The 23,308-nt window shown below is 39.7% G+C and overlaps 1 protein-coding gene and 1 long non-coding RNA gene across 10 annotated transcripts in view; one reads left to right on the top strand and one right to left on the bottom strand.

Annotated features, from left to right (window-relative positions):
• The window catches only part of KCNIP1 (potassium voltage-gated channel interacting protein 1), a 546,638-nt gene that overhangs the window by 317,016 nt on the left and 206,314 nt on the right, over positions 1-23,308 (bottom strand). The gene's annotated exons all lie outside the window — the stretch shown is intronic.
• LOC128407761 (uncharacterized) overlaps positions 20,677-23,308 on the top strand; it is a 67,473-nt gene continuing 64,841 nt past the window's right edge. Inside the window, exon 1 of the long non-coding RNA XR_008328888.1 lies at positions 20,677-20,701. This is a non-coding gene — a long non-coding RNA (uncharacterized LOC128407761). The remainder of the gene's footprint in view (positions 20,702-23,308) is intronic.

Genomic DNA, 23,308 nt, shown 5'->3' with positions numbered 1-23,308 from the left:
AAATTTCGCTGATGGATGTTTACCAAGCCTCATTTGAAAATGTTCCAGACAAAGGGATGTCAAATTTCTCTCAGCAGCTTGCCCAGATTTTAGGTCAGGTCTCAAATAGATGGGGCCATTACATTCACACCAATAAGAAAGACTTTTTTTTGAAATAGCTCATCAGATGCAATTACTTCTCGCTATAAACTGCCTTACATTTAATATGTAGCCTGCTGCATTAGGCCCTGATCCAGACTGCAGCCCATAGAGGGGTGCAGTTAAATACTTCCCATCCCAGTGTCGCCTCCTCCCACCTGCTATGGCATGCAACAACCAGGACCAACTAAATTCCTTCCAATAGGATTCAGTCCAGGAGAGTAGAAGAAGCAGTAATTGATGTCATCCTGAGGGTCAAGCATTGATTCCCTATTTCCTATGCCACTGGGATTGCTGACTGAAGGGCAGAAAAAGTTGGGATTCCAACACCACAAACCAGAATCCCCCTGGTGTCAGGAATCGGGGGGTCATTGGTACCTAATACTGTGCCAGTGCTAGCAATAAAGTTGTACTGCACTACCTGAGTCTGGGCACTTTGTCACAGAGAGGACACTCGACTACAGTATTTTTAGGCTATTGTCTACATTGGGCTGCTTGCTCTGTTCCAGCTTTTTGACAGTTATCCAGTGATGATAACTCATTTATCGGTTATTCAAGTTCTTGGTGGGAGAATTTAACCTTACTCTCACTCACTGGGTGCCTTACAAGGAGGAACAACACAGATCCCCATAAGCACTATTACATTACACACTAAAAACATTTCATCCTGCTGGCCTTTCTGTTGTGGTGCACACCACTTGTATCCATCATCATTCATTATAGTATGTCCCATTAAGTGGAAGAATTAGGCTGTGACCATGTGCATGTGGTTTATCATTATGCTCTGCTGCAGCAACTGCTGACACATACGCAGAATGCAACTGCTGTGAGGAGGTATTAGGTACCTTGTTAAGGAGCCATCCTTGACTTTAAACTCTATATTTATTCCTAGAGGACTTATTAGAAAATCAAAGAACCTGAAAACAAAAATACACAATTTAATTAAGGCACCAATGAAAAATGACCACCCAACTTGCAATAAATCACCCAAATATCAGAACAGAAATCACACTATGCATTGTAATTAGGACCCTCATAATCAAAGCAAATGTTCATCATATACATTAGCAAAACAAAATGACATAACTCAATTTACATTTATATGTGGGGTAATGATTTCATACTTCAAAATACAAAAAAGACAGTCCATAATAGATGAGTTCATATATGAAGCAAAGAATAAATACGATGATAAGATGGATGCTATCCACTTCCCAGCATGACATCACACAATACACCCATATCCCTACATTGCTGGGATGAGTGTGGCAGAATGAAGCTGCTTGCAATATGATGGCTGTCCTTCATGAGGCAAGATATTACAGTGGGATAGGAGAGGGATGTAAAGGACTCCCTACAGATAAGTTTTGGGTTAAAATATTTTAAAACGAGGTATTTTAATGCAGTTTATTACAATTTTGAGGCAAGAAACGTACAATAAAATTCAGAGAAGTGTGAAATGAGAAGGGTCATTTTGTTCTGATACAGGCTAGGGGTGTAAATTAGACCAGTTCACTTTAAAATTTGTACTGAACAAAATTCTCATTTCTGTCTGAGAATAAGACTAATAGGACATATTTCATAACTCCGAATGAGACTCTTAATCTCAGGGTTGTGGGTTTGTGCCCCACGTTGGGCGAAAGATTCTTGCATTGCAGAAGGTTGGACCAGATGATCCTCATGGTCCCTCTATGATCCTATGACTTCTGAATAGACATAGATAAACATTTGAAAAGGCCTGCTGGAACAGGCCAAAAGACCATCTAGTCCAGCATCCTGTTCTCACAGTGGCCAACCAGATACCTACAGGATGCTTCACGCAGGGCCTGAGAGCAACAACCCTCACTCCATTTGTGATTCACAGTAATGGGCATTCTGCCTCTGACACTCGAAGGTATTACATAGCCATCATGGCATAAAAAAACATATGAAAGCTTATGCTGCAAAGTGTAACATGCCTGGAAGAATGGCGGTATGGAGAAAGCATACCTTACAGGGACTCTTTATATTATAATATATTAGAAATAACCATTAAAGCAAATGTTCACCAGCTTGGAAAGTAGAGCTACATAAAAACAAATAAATCCAGTCCATTTTATAGGCTATCTGCAGCTGTAGTACCAAAATATATCATTTCTATTGCAACCACAGGAAATCAATGAAGGAGAAAGGCTTATGAAATGTCATATTTGTGCACATCCCAGACCTAACACCTGTCAAGGCCAAGACATATTGAAGCTTCTTATATAATTGCAGACCTCTTAAAATATGTATTCTGTCTTAAGTAATGCTTGCAGATTGAAATATTTTTGAAACCCAATTAATATATTTTATTGGAGATTTCTTGTCTACAAAAAAAGAAAAAGAAAAAAGAAATGAGGCAGTATCTCACATTTCTGAAGAATTTCATTGGTGTTCTCCAAGATGCATTAGACAAACCTGTATGCTTTATAGGCATATGTCTTCCTTTCAGCACTTACAACAGCTTTCCTAACAATTCAACAAGGATTAATATTTCCGCTAAAATAGAGGTGGATCTGGTTTCAGAGGCACTACTAACTACACATTAACATTTAATGCATTTTACATTGTTTGATAAAAAAATGGAAGCAAAGGAAAGAAACAAAAATTACACACTGGTCAAATCAGATTCACAAACAAAATCTGGAACTGGAAGACTAGGGAGCCATTAAGCATTTTCCCCTTCATCAACCACTTTATATATTTAGAGAAACAATCTAATACCCATCATAGCTTTTCATCCATAACACAGTTAATTACAGCCCCAGCATTCTGTCCATTCCAGTGATTGAAGAAATGCTACCACTTATCACATGTGATAGTTGAACAGGAATGCACTCAGTCAAGCTAAAGAAAAGCAAGCTAGCAGTTTAGTCTATACATATTTCCACAGCAGAGGAGGGGACAGCTATACTATAAAAAGAGTTGCTTTTATAGTGACTTCTGCATCTGATCTCACGCTTCCAACACCATTAAGCAGACTAAGGACTTTTAACCTAATCTCACATGATAGACGCATCTCTTTTCTCACCATTCACTTAGCAGACATGATTAATGCAGTATCCTCATTCCATGAGCATAAAGATTTATGTTTATATAACATAACTTTTTATCCTATCCTTCCCTCCCTCATGCTCCATGCCCTCCCCAGATCTGCTCTTGAGGGTTGGGGAAAACCCCAGAACAGATTTAGGTAGTCTTGCCATATCTTGAAGAGCAAAAAAGAGGTCAGCCCGAGCCACTGCCAGCCTGAGCTGGGGATAGAGTTGAGCAGGCACACCAAAAAGTGTGCGTAAATAAATGAATAAATAAATACCTCCCAAACCCCAACATTTCCTTCTTTAAAATGTAAAAATCTCCCCTAGATGCGCATGTTGGGCCCCCAATAGAGGACATGTCTGGGATTTGCCAGTCATATAGCAAATCTAATTTAGGAGGTATTCAGAGAAAGGATAGAGGGAAGTTCCATTGCCAAAATGCAAATCCTTTCCTTAATGGAATGAGTTTCCTGGGTACAACTCTTCCAGTACAACTGAAACCATGTCTACTCAGAAGCAAGTTTCTTTGAATTCAGTGGGGCTTAAGGTAAAGGGACCCTTGACCATTAGGTCCAGTCATGGATTACTCTGGGGTTGTGGCGCTCATCTTGCTTTATTGGCCGAGGGAGCCGGCGTACAGCTTCCGGGTCATGTGGCCAGCATGACTAAGCCGCTTCTGGCGAACCAGAGCAGCGCACGGAAACGCCGTTTACCTTCCCGCCGGAGCGGTACTTATTTATCTACTTGTACTTTGACGTGCTTTCGAACTGCTAGGTTGGCAGGAGCAGGGACCGAGCAATGGGAGCTCACCCCATCACGGGGATTCAAACTGCCGACCTTCTGATCGGCAGGCCGTAGGCTCTAGATTGCAGCCTGAAACTTTCTGGGCCAAAGGTAGAAAGGGAGCTTGTTAATTCCCAGTATTATTAGCAACATACACTCCCCTCTCTCTTAACTCTCTCACAAAGATTAAATATGTTAATATAACTGAACTGTACAATCATAAACACATTAGTGTTAACCTGTGGCTCAACACCTGTTATTCTACATGCTGCTTAGAACAAATCTTTCACATAATGGGAAAACTGACGTAACTCTCATTGCATGCAGATATAGAAAACCAGCCACTGTGAATTACAAAGCTCCAGGCATCACAATGTTACACCTACCTATTATGTCTAGGTCAACCTTTTCATTTTTAAAAATATTGTTACTTTTAAATGCTGATTTGGATTTTTGCAAATGCATTTATTTCATTGGAGAGCATTATCTGAGGATGAAAGATAAAGCTATCATCACAGAAATATCTGCACATTCCTTCTTGCACTAGACAATTTAAGATGTGAACTGTCAGCTGTGTAGCCTACTTTTTAATATATTACTGACATATGTTTACTTAACATCTGACTAATGCTTTCTTGTGGCTCAAGAAAACAAGACTATTTAAAATGAAATATTAAATCACTTTTGACTGGACCAAGCTGACCTAATAATTACAAACTCCATTTCAATTAACACTCGGAAGTTTCCCTGACACATCCTGCCTTGGGGTTCTTAATAGAAAATGGAAAATTAGTATGTAAAAGGAAATCTTGGCTTTAAAGTGTTGCTGCTCTGGTGTAAAAATGATGCTATTAGCTGAGTTGTCATGCTGTGTAAGTCAGATGAATGTCAACCATCAGCTTGGGCTATGAAAGTTCGAAGGTTCACTAGAATGACCAACCAAGGTGACTACAGAAGTGTATCTTGACACAATTAGCAGTCCACCATGCATGCACTCCTAACAGTCTCCATGTAGTGCATCATGTTTGCAGAAATCACTACTAGGAAGATGCAGGAGTGTCCAAAATTGCAGGAAATGAACTGGTCAGGAGAGAAAGTTGCTTGAAGGAATGGGAGAAGGAGCTCTCTGCCAAACACTTCTTCCATTTTATTTAGATATTAGGTACACTCCACTCATCCCAGCTTTTATGTGAAAGGGACAGGTGTGAATAGGGATCGGGGAGAAATTTGATTCTGCCCTATCTAATTCACACTTTCTGAAACAATGTGTGAACCGAAATTCCTCTATACCTCAAAACTTGCACTTCTACAAATTTTGTAGCGCAGTTCTACGGCTAAATAACATATTAAAAAATACATATATTAGGGGAAAGTGCCCAAATACACATGTTAATGAAAATAACATACAAAAATACATTATACAAAAATGATTATATGCGGTAGATTGCTTGCAAAAATGTGTATATTAGGCAAGATGGTGTTCACAAAAATATATATTATGAAAACTGCATTAAAATGCTGATGAATATGATGACTTTAAAAAACATAAAATCACAGAAAGATGGAGGACTGAACTTATAATTGGGAGGGGAATAAGGAAGGCGGGAAATGATAGATAAACCAAAATTGTTTCATTCACCTCTGGTTATGAATAAGATACATGCCACTACTCTGTCACATCTAGTTTGGACCCAAAACTATTTCAATGGCTAATAAGCAAAACATTGATACCACGGGATGGTGTCCCCAACATGCTGGAGCAGTCTGTGGTTGCTATAGCCACTCTATTAATGCATGCAAGTAAATCCTTCAGGCAGAAACCAGCAATAATAATTGTACTCAGCTTAAGGGAAAATATTATTGTTGGCATCAAGGTGAGTATGTTGGGGTAAATAGAGAAAGTAAGAACTGCAGATTATTCCTAACCAACCAGCAAGTGCTAATATAGATTCATCACCAATCTTTCAAATCTCTCACAAAGCTCATACACCCTTAGGGATTAGGTAAAGAACCCTGTTTGCAGAAGACATATGCAACAGCTTCTGCTTGTGCAACTGGGCTATCCCACTCTCCTCCCACTTGTGCCCCCCAAAATTGGTTCAGGTGGGGCGGGAGAGTCTGCAGAACAGTGGAGAGGAAGATAATATGCTTATGCAGACAGAGTATGCAACATAATGTGATGCTGAAGCTCACCTTTAGTCATTTCTAGTCATTTCTAACTTTACGTAGAAATCTACCCCCCCCCCTTCCCATTCTTGGTTCTTGCTTCTATCTACCTTAGCTAAACAACGCTAATCTGTGAAGCTCCTATCAACTCGTTGTCTTTACTCTTGGCTTTCTTTTTTTTTTACACCAACAGAAGAACTAACTGATGATTTGTAAAAGCTTTCCTTGTGAACAACTCAACAGGTGGTCAAGAATGGAAGTTGGGATCCTGCTGTACTCTGTTTACAGGAGCAACAAAGACTTTCAAAAGGAACTACAACTTCTGAACAGACACAATTCTTATTCTGCATTGCAGCACAGCACATGTTCTGAAGGCTTGCTCCTCTTTAACATCATGCCTGTATTTGTTAGTGAAGCACTGGCATTTTATATTCTGTTGCAGAAGCTTCATTACAGAATAAGCTGGCTTTTGAATTTGTCAAAATCTACTGAAAAATATGTGATGTCTTCCTGTCTGGGGGTATCAAAGAAGCAACATTCCAGTATTTTCTAACAGCTGACCCACCAAGAGATACAGAAAAGGACTTCTGGTTGTCCACACCTCTCATGCTTGATACCTGAAAGACTAACCACCGATAGCTCAATTGTATTGTTGACCATAAAGCTAAGAACCTAGTGCTTCTGCTCTATTACACCCACTAGGAATTCTGCTGCTTGTTTTATTAGTAGTAGCATCAGCCTCTAAGTGGAGAGTTTGATGCATTGTCATTACAAGCTCTCTTGGAGCACAGTCAAATAAGAGATTGAAAGTTGTCTTGATAAGTAAATGCTTTTGAGCTAGCAACTATGTGGTCTAGTGCTTACAGGTATAGATCAGGAATTACATATTGTTGGCTCACATTCATTCTTGTCACTGAGTTAGCCCTTATGGACTTTACACACAGAGATTGTAATTAACTTAAAAGACAGTTGGGAGAACAAGCCTCCAAAATCCTTTCCAGAACCATGAGATGTCTCAAATGAGTAATGCTTTTTATTTTGTGGGTAGCATTCCCAAGTATCTAAGGAGGGCAACTGCCTGTCAGTAAACACAGCAGTCATTCTAATAATAATTGCTTCTATCTGTTCTAGACAGTAAAACAGAGAATTGAAGCATAGGCTTCTGACATATTCAACTTTTCTTCTCCAATTACCGATGAAGAAAAATGAGAAAGAAGAAATTTAGTTTATTGGGAAGTGGAGGTAAAAAGAAAAGGCAAAATAGATTTTTTCTGTAAGGGTAACAAAATTTCAACTAGTGGACATGAATACTAAAAAGCATAGTGGCCAGAAAGTCTTCCTAGAATTCAGGATGGATACACTAATTGTTTGTAATTTCTATTATCTTAAGTTTGTTGCTGACATTACCTAGCGTATGAAATACAGAAGCATATAAGCATGAGCAAGAAAAGCTCGGGGATATGACCATTCCACTGCAAAAGGGCATGCAACAATTCAGGTCAGGGGCAAAGATCTGCCTAAAAATATGTAAGATTTTCCCCCACCTCCCATTTCTATCACTGCTGCAATAGACAAGGGCATACTGGGGAGCATAATCTAAGAAAATACTGTTGGATTTCAATCGTCTGACCAAGCTACCAAGTGTTTCTTAGCCCTAGAACATATACCAGACTGGATAGGGTCAAAAAAGTATCACCCAGGAACGTCTAATATTGGGATGTGTCACCTTCTCTTTCATCTTGCCCAGAATGGCAGATGGAATGCTGACCTGCATGAATGGAAGAATCATGTTCTCTGAATAAGTGACAGAGAGGGAAAGAGAGAGAGAGGAAATAGAAATACACAGAGAGAGGGGGAGAAATAGAGCTGGATAGGCTCCACTTATTGTAAAGAGAACTCATCACCTTCCTAGAATGATGCATTATAATTTCAGTTAGTCGTGACCTCAGTTAATCTTTGCTAGCTTTCATCAGTGAGTTAAGACAGGGAATGAAAGTGTACACACCACTCTGTAAGCAACAATATATTGATTCATTGCAGGATTTAAAAAAAATTATGCAAAACTTATTGTTTTAACAATAATTTCAAAAATTTGATAGATTGAAACAGGTAAGTTATTACTTTCTAAAGTTTTGAAATGAACTTATATTTCAGTTACATATAACAAATATTTTTAAAAGCATTTAGAAAGTCTCCTGCAGGTTTGCATTAGCTGAAGAAATTGTTGGATATACTAACCTAGAAATAGAGTTAGCACTTGAGGGAATCCGAAGATCATTGATGAACTAATGATTCATTATAATTCAAACTGACAGAGTTTTGTGCAGCCTTAGGTGGAATTTAAAGTTAACCTCAGGTAGTATCCACTGTGAAGGGCAAGCAATGGTATCGCTTGAAAGCATCTCCCTCTGGGGATTAAGTGCTCAAACTGCTGCAAAGGTGAGCAATTTTTACCTCTCTGTCAGAGTGTCTAAGGACTGACCTAGTGACCTTTTTATTCCTTGGTTTGCAGCTTTGCTGACTAATTTGACACAGATGGTGATATGCTGCAGCAACCACCTCCCAGGATAACTGGGCCACTTAAGGCTTAAGCAAAGAGAGAGCACAGCACCTGTAGAAGGCAAGAAGGATTTATCAACGCTATTGCACTCTGGTCCCCTCTGAAAGCATCTACTGTTGCCTGAACTGAGGTCTCCATTTCTCCCCCTTCCAATGTAAGAGTAAATTGGATAGCAAATTGGTAAATTGGGATTAAATTGGGATGTAGAGCATGGGGAGAGTCCTGTTCAACTCATCTAGCCAACTAGTACTATTGTTCCCTTGACAATTTTGTATCAAGAGCCACAAGTCAATCTGAGCAGTGTATTATTAACTGACAGGCTGTCCTCATTACTGCAGATAAATGTGAGAGCAGAGCAACAGATATGAAAAACTTAAAGGTCATTCCATGTTCAGGGAACATACAGTTCAGTCTTCAAACATTTAAAAGAAATCCTTGACTACTACTCCCTCATAGTGGTTAAGTGAGAGATCACTGGCGAAGGAAAAACAAGAATGATTGAGGGTAATTATCCTTACAAGTTTACTCGCAGTTCATCCCGGTACCTGGCTCTCGCTCCAGCATAGAATGTGAGGGGGAGGAGGCGCTGAGTGCAAAAGCACTTCACCTGCTGAAAACCCTCCACCATTAGGAAGCAGCGGTTCTCCTGTTAATTAGAGCTTAATTGGACTAAAGTACAGGCATGGGATAGAAGAGATGAGATCACAAACTGTAGAACAAACCAACTGCAAGGACTTTAAGGTATGAACTTGAGATAAGACTTCATTCAGTGCAAAAGACGGTGGGGAGGAGGGGAACCTACTGTTTCTTTATTTAAAGTTTTCTTCTCTACATTCATGATTTGGCAACCCTCCTCCAAATGTTAGTTCAAATTATATTGGTACAAGTGAGAATGGAAGAAAATGGATAATAAATATGGAATAGAACATCAAACGGAATTGTGTGTGTGTAAAAAAAGAAAAGGGGAAAAGGGAGGGAAGCTCTATTTTGCAAAAGGTTTATGATGGAAACCTAGAACTGACTCTTCCCAATCCTTTACTGAATAATGTTAAGCGGACTTTGAATTTAATGTAATGGAAAGTATAATTGCTCATATATCTTCAGTTGGAAGGAAGGACAAAAGAAGTCTATGAACTGCCAAGGAACTGATAAGGTTCTTTAATGAGTCATCTGCAGTTCAATAGACTTCTCTCCTACCCAGGCTGAGAGGAAAAATGGTGACAACAGTTTATTTCCTGGGACAGAGTAACTTTTGCACCTGTTGTTAAAGTTGCAAAACAATGAAGTAGGGATGGAGCAATGGAGAAATGCCTGGAAAAAACAATAGGATATCAGCTCCACCCAAGGCATGACAGATAACAGCAACAATCGGGGGAAAGAAAAACATAACATCTTGCAAGGACAGGAAGAAACACTATGGACAGTATAATTGCCACTCACTGGAAGAACAAGTATATAGTTTTAATTCCTCACATGCAGTTTTATAAATCATTTAATGTGTCAACACAAATCAAATTTATTAATATTGCAGTTGTTGTATAAAAAAAGGTAAAGGGACCCCTGACCATTAGGTCCAGTTCTGGCCGACTCCGGGGTTGCGGTGCTCATCTCGCTTTATTGGCCGAGGGAGCCGGCATACAGCTTCCAGGTCATGTGGCCAGCATGACTAAGCAGCTTCTAGCAAACCAGAGCAGCGCACGGAAACGCCATTTACTTTCCCACCGGAGTGATACCTATTTATCTACTTGCACTTTGACGTGCTTTCGAACTGTTAGGTTGGCAGGAGCAGGGACCGAGCAACCGGAGCTCACCCCGTTGCGGGGATTCGAACCGCCGACCTTCTGATCTGCAAGTCCTAGGCTCTGTGGTTTAACCCACAGCACCACCTGCGTCCCAGTAGTTGTTGTATAAGGGATTATTATTATGAATGGAACATAATTGAAACAATTACAATTTTGGAGTGTAGAAATAAAATCATCAAACCATCAAATCTAGCACGCTGGAGGCCACTTTATCTAAATTATATAATTTGGTATTTGAATAATTGGTATTGTTGTAATGAGGCTATTATTGGACTCTAATTGAAAACTAATATTTATTATTATAATAATAAAAGAAGTGAAAGGAGGACTGTCCCCAATCTATGGGAAAGTGTAACTCGGTTAATATACAATGAGCTTTTAATACAGGTGTGGGGATCCTTTGACCCTCAGGATGTTGCTGAACTACAGCTCTCATCATCCGAGGACACTGGTCATATGGTTGCAGCCCCAAAAGCAATGAATGAAATTTTATGTTGCTGCAAAGTGTGCTACCCACACAGTTCTTGTTCTGGTCTCACTATGAGCAAGGAAGAGCCTCTGTAAGAAATTGACACGATTTACTCCCAAGTAGCTTTGTTGTCTTGTGATTTGAGAAAACGAATACAAAATGGAGAAAGGATTTGAATGATTTGTTAATAGTAGGAGTCCCCATGTTCGTTTTCATTTCTTGAAAGCTTGAACCAGGCACTTTCTCTATTTTTTTCCAGGAGCCAGAACAATATCAGGCAGAATCAATCCCCACCGCAAGTCTTTAGGAAACCATTTGGAGATGGATCATCTTAATAGATCCCCCATTCTTACAAGGAGTGTAGCTAGACTTTGAAATAATAGTTGGCAGGTCTCCAAAAATATCAGTGCACAGTATATAAGTGAGATCGAAAAGAAAGGAAAGGAAAAACAAAACTTGTTAAGTCTGAGAGTAGTGAAAACATTAAATACGATTACTTCAAGTACAGCTGACAATTTCTTCTTTTTGTTATTTCTTTTAAAGAAGAGCCTATTCCAACCATGCTGAAGGCAGGTCTGGACATGAAAAGCAGAGTGGTAGAGGAAAGTTGTCTATTTGAAAGTTAGCTTCTCCCTGAATTCAAGGAAATGTTACATCCAATAAGAAACAAACCTTGGTATGTTTGTTCCTTATGTTTTCCAACTCTCTTCGGTTTTTTCCTTTTGCCTATTTCATAATCGCCACCAACCACCCCTACATGTAACTTCAAACCAATCCTGAAATCTCATTTTCCTGTTGCAGTCATGCCATCTTAAAGCCTGTAGCTAAAAAAAGTTTCAAATTTCTTCAAATGTTTACTAACATACATTCAGATACTGGCTCCAAATATTCACCTGCTTATACACTCTGTACACCAGTCCTATTTTCTGCAACATCAGATACAATTTTTATTTCCATTCCCAGCTACCAAATATTTGTTTCTTCAGTTCCACACAAATGCTTATACAAAAGAGGGGGATACACACAAAAAACCACACTATCTTAAAAAGAAAACAAAAAAGCTACAAACATTCCTGAGAGATACCAACATAATTTTGATACATTATGATACATACATATTTTAAGATGTGACAAACTTCTGAATGAATGTATTTAGAAGATAAAAATCTATCTCATTATTTAAAGACACACAAGCACACACACCCCTTACTAGATCCTTCAAAGACAAACCTATATTGGTGACAACTTCCTGTTTGGCTCTTGACTATACCTTATTTGAAACAGTAAACAAGGCTCACCTATAGGCTATGAACTTGTTTCTCCCATAAAAGACGATGAATGTATCCTCAAGTTGGATAATTCAGTGACTGCAGGCAATAACCAATGGAAAGCTCCTGTGGCATGAATGGCAATAGATTTTCTCTAAGAATGCATCTCTTCCCAAAGCTACACAGTAGCCCAAGAGAATGGGAAAAGTCATAATGAAACACAAAATCATCTTCTCTGGAGGATAAAGAAATACACACATCTCTACTTCATAAAGATGAGTATCCAGAAACAGGGGCTCTAAGACACAAATATGCAGTTAATCACCAAGCTACAAAGCACAGAGAGGATGAAAGAAACCCCTTAGTGCTGAACTCATCTCCAGATGGATGCTGCCCATTTAATGCAGTTCTCAGTGTACAATTCATCAAGACTGTGGCTGCATCTGACCTCAATTACTATGTTCCCTTCACAAGTTATTTTTGAAACAGACTATTCTACACTTCAGATGAAGCCATGCACAAAAGGCTAATAATAATGGCTAGGATTTATATAATCCAGAAAGTATCTAAAGTGACTTTTCAAAGTCGGGAAAATCTTTTCCCAACTCTGAATGTACAAATGAAGATACTCTGAAGATTTGAATCCACTAATTTATTTGACATAAATACCAGTTACATGATTTACCTGTTTCCAAGATTTACCTGGAAATGCCACATACAAATTACTTGTGTGCATCAAATATGCAGAGTCCTCTGACATATTCTCAGTCATTTTTGCATTGTGAACAACGTCCCTCCCAGCATATGCAGTTTTTACATACTATCCAAGATTTGGAAGTGATCTTCATATAACAACATAGTCATTGCTGTCTTTGGAATTGCACGAGAAAGGGCAACACCACTGAAAGCCCTAAACAACCATCTTGTTCTGACAAAGTTTGGAGTCCCTCTATTTAGTCTCTCATCCTAAGCTTCTCCTGAAAGGGCCAACCAACTGGCCTGGAAGTAAATACTTCTCCTTTCTGTGGCAGTCTGCTCAATGTGCTCTCGTGCACTGTTGATTAAGTGCAGTGGAGGTACTTGGTTGTGCAGGTGGACTGGACTGTGGGGAGGCATTCGTGAGGGTCCTGGCTTAGATTGTGCAAGCTCTTGAACATTAACCTCAGGTTCAATGTCAGGATCTTGGACCAATTCCTCAACTAGTGGTACACAGAAGCCCTGGACTCGGCAAAGTCATCCTCCTCCTACTTTGAGCTTAAGGCTGAGACCATGACAATTATCAATCCAATTATCAATTGTGTATCTGAAGAAGTGTGCATGCACACGAAAACTCATACCAATAACAAACTTAGTTGGTCTCTAAGGTGCTACTGGAAGGAATTTTTTGTTTCAATTATCAATCCAGTTCATGAAACAGGAAGTGGATAGTCACCATACTTACAAGCTTCCAGATAGCTTCAGTATGACTTGAATTACCCAGGAAAAAAAAGGGAAACTCAGCCCTGGAGCTGGGAGTGAAACGTCCTTTCACTGCCAAATCATTCTGATCCTGACTCTGAATATAAAGCCCTATTCTGATCAACTAAATGTACAAACTCATCAGGATGTCAGTTTCTGGAGAAACCCACAATTAAATCCTTTATATTGATTACATATATCATTCTCAACAGCATGACCTATATAACATTATTTCAATTTGAATGTGCACTTCAGCATCAAAAAGAGGAACCAAGAAGATTGTAGGCAGTGTCTTACCAGTATCCAGTGCTTTTTATCTAGAATAGGTGCCAGTACTCGCCATGAAGTTGGTACAGTAAGTGTCACACTTTTTAACAACAACAAAAAGAGTAGCCAGTCCTGCATACCCTTAAGTACCCCCTGAAAAAAGACTGCTAGTACCTAAGAACCCTCCCTCTGACTGGATCAGTTCACAGGTCCATCTAGCTGAGCATCACACAGTATCAAGTCAGATGCGTCTGGGAAACCCACACACAGGGCATGAAGGCAGTAGCCCTTTCCTACTATTATATATTGTTATATAACTATGATATAGTTATATCCAGTCTTTCTATAAAACCTCTTAAAAATCTATAAGAAGAGTAAAAATACACAAAGTATAGTAAAGCAACAAGAAAAACAAACTTCAATGAAAATAGCCTAAAAATTAAAGTCTAAATCTCATTAAAATATATCCCAAGTATGAGTGCAACACAGATTTTTATAGCGACATTATAATAATATTTGGAGTTGTATTTCTTAATTTCTTTTTAATAACCCCCTAGCATAGAATTCACCTTTTCCATAGCTGCTGTTAGGGATATGTGAATCTGTCAATTTCTGCTCTGTGTCACTTTCCCATGTTTTTATCCATAATTTCTTTCATTTTTCACAGTAAACTGTGGTTTTTTTAAAAAGAAAGAAAGCTAAAGATATATATTTTACTATCTACTTAAATCTGTATTTTCTCTTAAAACATGTACTTAAATGAGTGTTTTGATCCTGCTGGAAAATGTATTGCATGTTTAGAGAAGGAGTTACCCAGTGGATTGTAAAATTCTGGTCTGCACATGAGATCATGTCATTTCATATTGGAATTTGAAAAGACTGGAATCCTCAAGTATCCCAAAATGTTGTACGATGGTTCTACATCTTCAGTGACATATTCACTACAACCCCAGGATTTCTTTCTTGGTTAGAGAAAATGATGTCAACTCAAGTAGGTCCTCTAGTCACCATGGGCCCTAGCAACTGGCCATCCAGAACCTATGTGACTAATCCAGGGATAGCCAGCATGGTGTCACCCAAATGTTATAAACTGCAAAACTCATTATCCCTAGCAATTGTCAATGATGATACAACATTTGGATGACACCATGTTGGCTACTTGTGGACTAATCAAATCAACCATCCTCTTCACTAGTTATACATTAGCAAAATGTCCTACCCTTGCACGAAAACACAGAGATATAGAAATGAACCCATCTCCATTCAACTCCCCACCTCTCTAAAAAACATGGCAGGCAAGAGTTGTCACATGCATGCTTCTTTCTGTTGGCAGGGAACACCTTGGTTGCAATCCTTGAGCTGCAATACAAGGGGAGAATTGTGTTGTTAGGAGGAAATGAGTTGAATTGCAGCTTTGGAAAAGAGGGATTCTGGTGCTTTCTCCTCTGAAGCAACCTCAGTGGGAAGAGAAATTTACTCAGACACATGATTTCCTTTGGCAGGGCTGCTACTGAGTTCAAAACATTTTCCAACAACCATTTGTGGGGCAAGGATAATAAGCTACCCCTTTCCCTCTGAAACAATTGCAGGAGGGAAGGCAAAAAATGAGTCCTAGTGACAGTCCAGTCCTTGATTTACATCCCCTGCAATGGCTGTCTGCAGAGTGAAGGAAGGCTGAACCTTCTCTTCCCCTCCAGAGCATTCACAAGGGCAAGAGATTATCCCTCACAAATGCCATGGTGTAGATACACTTGTCCTGATAGAACACTCCCTCATGCTGAATTTGAAAGAGGAATGCACACCGATATATAAAATTAAGGCCAGACAGCAACCGAACTCATTCTGCAGCAACTGGAGTAAGCAGCAGGCATGGTGTTCTTGTTGCTAAGCATTATGCTCTTTTCTGGCATCCAGTATTCCTTGATTTACTTGGTTTCTTTTGCAACAAGGGCTTTATTTCAAGTACACTTCCTGCTCTCATAAATAAATTGCTAGCTGCCCAAATGTAATGAAGAGCTGGAAGAAAGCATTTTGTGCCATTAAAAAAGAAAAGGAAAAAAGAAAAGAAGGCTGGTATTTTCATCCATCCAAAAGGACAGCCTAGCTCATTGGAACATCTGCCTGCACTATTTCCGTTCAGACACAGTCTATCCTTTATCCAATAAAGTGCACTGTCAGCGGCCAGTACCATCACATCTTAATTTTGTGGTTTGCTCTCAGATTCTTCCTCATGCTGTTAGCTGACACCCTATTACCTTTATGCTTACCAGCATGGCAATTTACAAGAGTCTTCGGCAATATCCTTCAGGCCTCCTCCACAACCTGGCCCCACTTTAAACTAGTTATCCAAAGGACACCAACGCAGAGAAACTGAGAAGAGACTTTTTTTGCAGGAGTCCCCATGGCAATGCTATCGATTGAAGAAGTGCAATTTTTCTCCCCTCTATGAAATATAACAATGTCTCGACAGCACAGCTCAGAGAAATCACCCATTATAGGCAGCTGCACAAGAAAAAGCTGAGTAGGTCAGGTAATGAGGGATAATGATAGGTAGTAAGTTCAGCGTCTAGGCAAGCGAGTAGCCCAAGTAATGTTCTTAAAGATTTTTTTTTTTAAAAAAAGACAATCGCTACACACCAAGAAAATTCACTAGGCAGCAGAGTACACAAAAGAGGGGGAAATTTATTGTATTATTATTTTCACTCTGCATCCTAAAAAGTACTGTACGTTACAGAACCTTACAATGTACCAAGTACTCAAACAAGACTTACTAAATCATGTACAAATACAATGCATGACCATCCTGATAGATTGACATTTCCCCATAACAGTTAAATGGGAGTGTTTTTATGTTCAGTTAGTTATTAGGGGCACTGAAAATGAACTTTCCCTCCCTCTCACACAGGATCATACTCAACCCTCTTCCCTTTTGTGATGTTTCCCTCCCCACCCTCACACTTTTATTTTTTAAAGGTGTGCAGGGGTGATTTGAGCGAAAATTGGGGGAGTCATGATGATAAGAAATGGATATTGAAACTGTGGGTCTTTATATTGGGTGATATCCCAACATCAGCTGACATAAATCCAGCCCCCAAACAGTTCAGTGCTTAATTTGTATGATTTTAATTTGTTCGATTTGCATCATACTGCAGAATATGCTACGGCTTTTTAAATGAGTCAGGTGTGTGACTACTCAAACAAAGCTTGTCTTAGAGATAGAAAAGAGTCACGCTTTCACCTTTTCTCCCTAGAAATAATTTTTATGCAAGTATAATTTATAAATGAATTAAAAAAGAGATGTAGGCATGTAAAAGCTCCAGGAATGCTGAAACATGGCACAATCATAAGCTAAGCTTGGTAAATAAACCATGTTCGGGGGGGTGTTACCAATGAGCAGCACAGCAAACACTAAATTGTGTTTTTGCTTTGGCATGCATGTTATTTATTAGCAAATCCTCCTTTCTTCATGCCCTAGCCTGTTATTTAAAATGTAGATTTTATTTAAGAGCTGGGGAATCCTGTAAGTTCAGAATGACAGTGCATGTATAGAAGTTCATAGAAGTTCACTGGTGAGGATAAATTACATGAAAATTTCCAGAAGAAATCTCTCAGGCACTTGGGAATTGGCTGTTGCTGGCTAACCAATGTAACAAAAAATGTGTCAGTGCTCTGAAATGAGAAAATTAATACCTTTTTCTAGCTTATGTTTTCAGTGAACTTTTCCATTTAGTCTCATTAAAGAGGCAGCACAATATATGTCGTCCAGTTTTATACAACATGAGGCTGAACATGCAGCAGCTTCCTACCATACAGACGTTATCCATTTTGTTCATGGCATGGAGCACACACAGGGGGAGTTCTGTTGTGTAAGCAGATGTTCTGCTCACACAGCTGAATACCACCCTCGTTCGCTAGTCTGCAGTCATAAGCATACTGATATGGCAGGAAGTCTCTATGAAATTAGTGGGAGTTTCTTCAGTTCTCCGGAGCAAACATGGAAAGAAACAGCCTGTCACTGCAGTAAAATAGTGATAGCAACCTCAAGGGTCTTAATCAAAATAACAATTACATTGTCTGTATTCAGGGCTGTTAAAGAACACATACTACTTACTGCCGTCTACTGCAAGGACTGCTTTTCAGGTTCTCCTAATGTTTGAGCTCCACTCCTAGGCTCACTTCGTAACATGTCGTGGAGGGAGTTAAAAGTCATTTTCACAGATACACTTCCTCACAACCTTCTGTGGATAACTTCCAATTTGAAAAAGAAAAAAACCCTTTTCCTGGATACTGCAAGGCAAGAGGATATCAGCAAACCCAAGCTACAAGGCAAAAGGATATCAGCTTAGCTAAAAGATATCAGCAAACCTCTATTCCCTTTCAAGTTTGACATTATTCAGTGGAGCTAAGTAAGGCCCTAGCTGAGACAAATCTTTATGTGAAGGATTCAGCCTTTCTAACATCAGGCAATCACATTTGGGGATTAAAATGCCCCCAGGGTTTCTCTATTTCCATCTAAGTCAGCAGTTGAGCAGAGATCTGCGCATTTTAGTCCCCTATATATAACCTATTACTACACATTCATTACATCAAGGATGTGCCAGGTGATGTATCAAACAAGAATATTCCATGGTGCCTCCCACAGGGTTTATAATCTACACACATTTAAAGGTCACAAAGGCGATTTGAGTCTACAGAAGCCAATTCAGAAAACCAATAGCCTCTACTGCAGGCATAGGCTGAAGCAAGAACCATATAAAAACATCAGGTTTGATAGGGTTGCCATATGTCCAGGGATGGGCTATTTCTATTTTTTAAAAAAATACATATATAAGAAAAGCCCCAAAACGAATGGTTTTTCTGCAAGATGTTCCCAAAAAAACCTCAACAACTTTTCAGTTTTGGGAATAAGGCAACCCTAGAGCAAATTCACTGCAGATGCATCACCATGTTATATTATACTATAGTGTATAATAGAATCACATTTCCTTCCTCAACCACACACATATGAGCATATTTGCAGGTAGTGCAGATGGTCATTAAAAGGAATGGGGTGTGTGTCTGTAAAAACCTCTCACATCCTCCTCTAGTGCCACTCCACAGCTTAATCAAGGACTCATATTCCTTTACCAACTGGAAGAGGTGGACAGATCCCCCAGTCCCTTTAGTGATCTTATGCACTAACTGCATGAATGTGTATGCATGTGGTGATCTGGATCAAACTCACTATATCAATTGAATTTAGCAATTAGGTCAATGGTAGAGGAAAGATCTAGTGTAGGGGTAGCCCATATGGTACCCTCCAGACTCTATTGGACTGCCACTCCCATCAGCCCCAGCCAGCATGGCCAACTGTCAGAGATGATGGGAGTTTCAGTCCAACAACATCTGAAGGGGGCTACATTGGTTTCCCTTGTCTTCTTACTTTCCTACCTTCCTTTTTTTAATTTGATTTTTTAAAATTCATTTTCAATTACAGTGGTACCTCGGGTTAAGTACTAAATTCGTTCCGGAGGTCCGTTCTTAACCTGAAGCTGTTCTTAACCTAAAGCACCACTTTAGCTAATGGGGCCTCCTGCTGCCGCTGCGCCACCGGAGCATGATTTCTGTTCTCATCCTGAAGCAAAGTTCTTAACCTGAAGCACTAATTCTGGGTTAGCAGAGTCTGTAACCTGAAGCGTATGTAACCTGAAGCGTATGTTACCCGAGGTACCACTGTACAGTCCAATAGCCTCATTATAACAATATCAATTTATAATACAATTATGAATGTCAATCATTCAAATGCTGAATTATATAATTTAGTTAAAGTGGGGACTGCCTCCATTAAGGCAGAGCAGAACCGGAAGCCTACTTTCCTACCTCCCTAATGTCCCAAGAAGTCCCCATAAAGTTTCTTTACTACAGTGGCTCCACAGTCATTTGACTACGAGACAGTCAAAATCATCTAAAATGCTTTAATTGCCCACAGATTTATTGTTAAGATTTTTAGTGCCAACACAGTGACAGGATTTTATATCATTATTTCCAGACTCAGCATTTCATAGGAGCTGGAGAATTGTGAATCATGAAGAAAAGCTGTTACATTTGTATTTTGCCTATTCACGCTTTACCTCATCACAGCTGTCTATTGCAAGCTGTGAAATGCCCTCTTCTCAAATAGCAGTCCACATAACACTTAAGATCTCCTGCTAGATGTGCAGGTGACCAGATCTAGAATTTTAGAAAAGTCATAATTTTAGGGTAATGGGGAGTTCTAAGTGAGCAGCTTGCTGTCATAGACAAATATGTCAGTCTCGCAAATGTCTACCGTTTGCAGTCAATGGTGTCATTCAAATATAAAGAGAAGATTTTCATTTCATTTCAGCATATGCATTCATCAACATAATTAGCTCTCTTCAGTTGTTCTGACCCTCATGCAATAGGGGAGGGCAGGAACAAATGTTCTAACTCTGATGTTCCTATTAGCCTTTACGAGTTGGAGGGATAGCTTCTGTAGCAGAGAGCCATTTATACTTATATAGGCTCCACACATGAACCCAGATCTTCCAAGGTTCTAAATCACACAACAAACCTACACATGTAGAACAGACTGTCCTACAGAATTCCAGCCTCCAGCACATGGAAGACTGCAGGAGCAGTAATAGTGACATAAGCAAAGGAAAGGGGCCAGTCAACTGATAATAACTGCAAGTGGGAGAATGCCTGAAGAGTGTCATTGTCTGAATATGCAGGTGAGCTTCTGGAATTGTGGTTATTCATAAGATAGGTCCTGTATTGTTGGATAATGAACATGTTTAAAAGAAGCATATCCTCAGATATGCAGATGACACAACCTTGATGGCAGAAAGTGAGGAGGAATTAAAGAACCTTTTAATGAGGGTGAAAGAGGAGAGCGCAAAATATGGTCTGAAGCTCAACATCAAAAAAACGAAGATCATGGCCACTGGTCCCATCACCTCCTGGCAAATAGAAGGGGAAGAAATGGAGGCAGTGAGAGATTTTACTTTCTTGGGCTCCATGATCACTGCAGATGGTGACAGCAGTCACGAAATTGAAAGACGCCTGTTTCTTGGGAGAAAAGCAATGACAAACCTAGGCAGCATCTTAAAAAACCAAGACATCACCTTGCCAACAAAGGTCCGTATAGTTAAAGCTATGGTTTTCCCAGTAGTGATGTATGGAAGTGAGAGCTGGACCATAAAGAAGGTTGATCGTCGAAGAATTGATGCTTTTGAATTATGGTGCTGGAGGAGACTCTTGAGAGTCCCACGGACTGCAAGAAGATCAAACCTATCCATTCTGAAGGAAATTAGCCCTGAGTGCTCACTGGAAGGACGGATCGTGAAGCTGAGGCTCCAATACTTTGGTCACCTCATGAGAAGAGAAGACTCCCTGGAAAAGACCCTGATGTTGGGAAAGATTGAGGGCACAAGGAGAAGGGGACGACAGAGGACGAGATGGTTGGACAGGGTTCTCGAAGCTACCAGTACGAGTTTGACCAAACTGCGGGAGGCAGTGGAAGACAGGAGTACCTGGCATGCTCTGGTCCATGGCGTCACGAAGAGTCAGACACAACTAAACAACAACAATAAATCCTTTAGAAATTGAGAAAATTTGGCATTCCAAATGAATCAATACAAATACCTCAGTGCATATTGCATGATAACTAACATTCAGATTACCTTAAGCAATTCCTTCACAAACCTTGTTAGTAAGCTTTTACTGATAGGTAGAATTAGCTTATATATTTTTTGAAATCTACATAATAGCTACGTAGTCATCAAGAAACTGACTTCCAGCACATGTTTAGAAACTCCAGATGTTAAATTAATGGTGCAAACAGAATTTAACTAGCAATATTCCTTTTATTTATGTAGTCTAATTTGTTTTCTTGCCTTTCCTATTTCCCCCTCCATTTTCTGAAATATATAGCTCACTGACTCAGTCTAGAAGGTATCCAGCGAGGAAGCTATTCCCATAATGATGTACAAAGAATGAATCATCATTCTTTAGTCACTTCTTCCCTTTATTTGAAACCTCATTTGAATTCATGGTTATTTTTTATTTATTTAAATAATTATATTTGCGAGTTCATCACAAAGTCATGCAGTTAAATAACTGACAGTATAATGGCCCTTCTATCCCAATAGACAAAGCATACTAAAATTAAGAAAGGAAATTTTCTCCACAGTGTATTTTGCCCTAAGGCTTCCCAATGTTGTCTCCACAGGAAAAGTATGCATGGACCAAACTATGGATTTTTTACTTTAGTTTAACTCTAGCTTGTTTTACATCTTAGCCAAACCAGGCTTACAAACTATCTCTGGGGCCAACAAACCAACATCTGAAACCATGGGTATTATGTTCCTGATGTTATCCCACCAGAACATAAAATAGCCATTCCAAAAATGGGCTGCATCCAAGCAGTGCATCCAGGTCTCAGTGACATGGGAGAGACTGACAGGGAGATGGGAGGTGACTAGCAGAAGGTAGAAGTCTGTGCTGTGGGAATTGACAAAGGAGGAAGGCAAACTTTGCTTTCTGAGGATTGGGCAGGGGGAACATTACAGAACTAGGAGTCGGATTGAATCATCCAGTGTGGTGTAGTGGTTAAGATCAGTGGACTTGTAATCTGGTGAACTGGGTTCGATTCCCTGCTCCTCCACATGCAGCTGCTGGGTGACTTTGGGCTAGTCACACTTCTCTGCAGTCTCTCAGCCTCACTCACCTCACAGAGTGTTTGTTGTGGGGGAGGAAGGGAAAGGAGAATGTTAGACGCTTTGAGACTCCGTAGGGTAGTGATAAAGTGGGATATGAAATGCAAACTCTTCTTCTTCTTCTTCTTGAGCTGGTAAATGGACATACTGAAAGGGATTGAAAAGATGCTGAGTAGGAAAAGGAATTTTTCACACATGGCTGCAAGTTGTGGATCTCAGCTTCTACAAACTGTAGTTTGTTATTATGTCATGGCTTAATTCTAAATTGTTGCACCACTCTATCCCTGCTCCCCCACCTGGCTACAAAAATGTATGGAAAGCCTATCCCCCCTGCAAAAGAAAACGACTCACAATGATAGGGCTCTCCTGGTCGTCTCTTGCCCCACTTACTCTGCCTGGCAACAGGCTCCTTTCATAGTCCACTGAGAAGTTATCCCTTTCCAGATCAGCTGTCTGGGGAAAATATTTTTAAAGGAACCTTGGTGCTTCTATCCATATCTAATAAGGGATGTATGTTCAACGTAAGCATTTGTACAATTTAACCTAATTGTCTCCCTCTCAAAAACCACTCACTTTCCACTAAAATATTTCTGCAATAATCCACTCTCCCCTTTTTTCCTT

The sequence above is a fragment of the Podarcis raffonei genome, chromosome 2 (genome assembly GCF_027172205.1).
Source record: "Podarcis raffonei isolate rPodRaf1 chromosome 2, rPodRaf1.pri, whole genome shotgun sequence".
NCBI lineage: Eukaryota > Metazoa > Chordata > Lepidosauria > Squamata > Lacertidae > Podarcis > Podarcis raffonei.
This window is presented reverse-complemented; position numbering and strand designations above follow the sequence as displayed.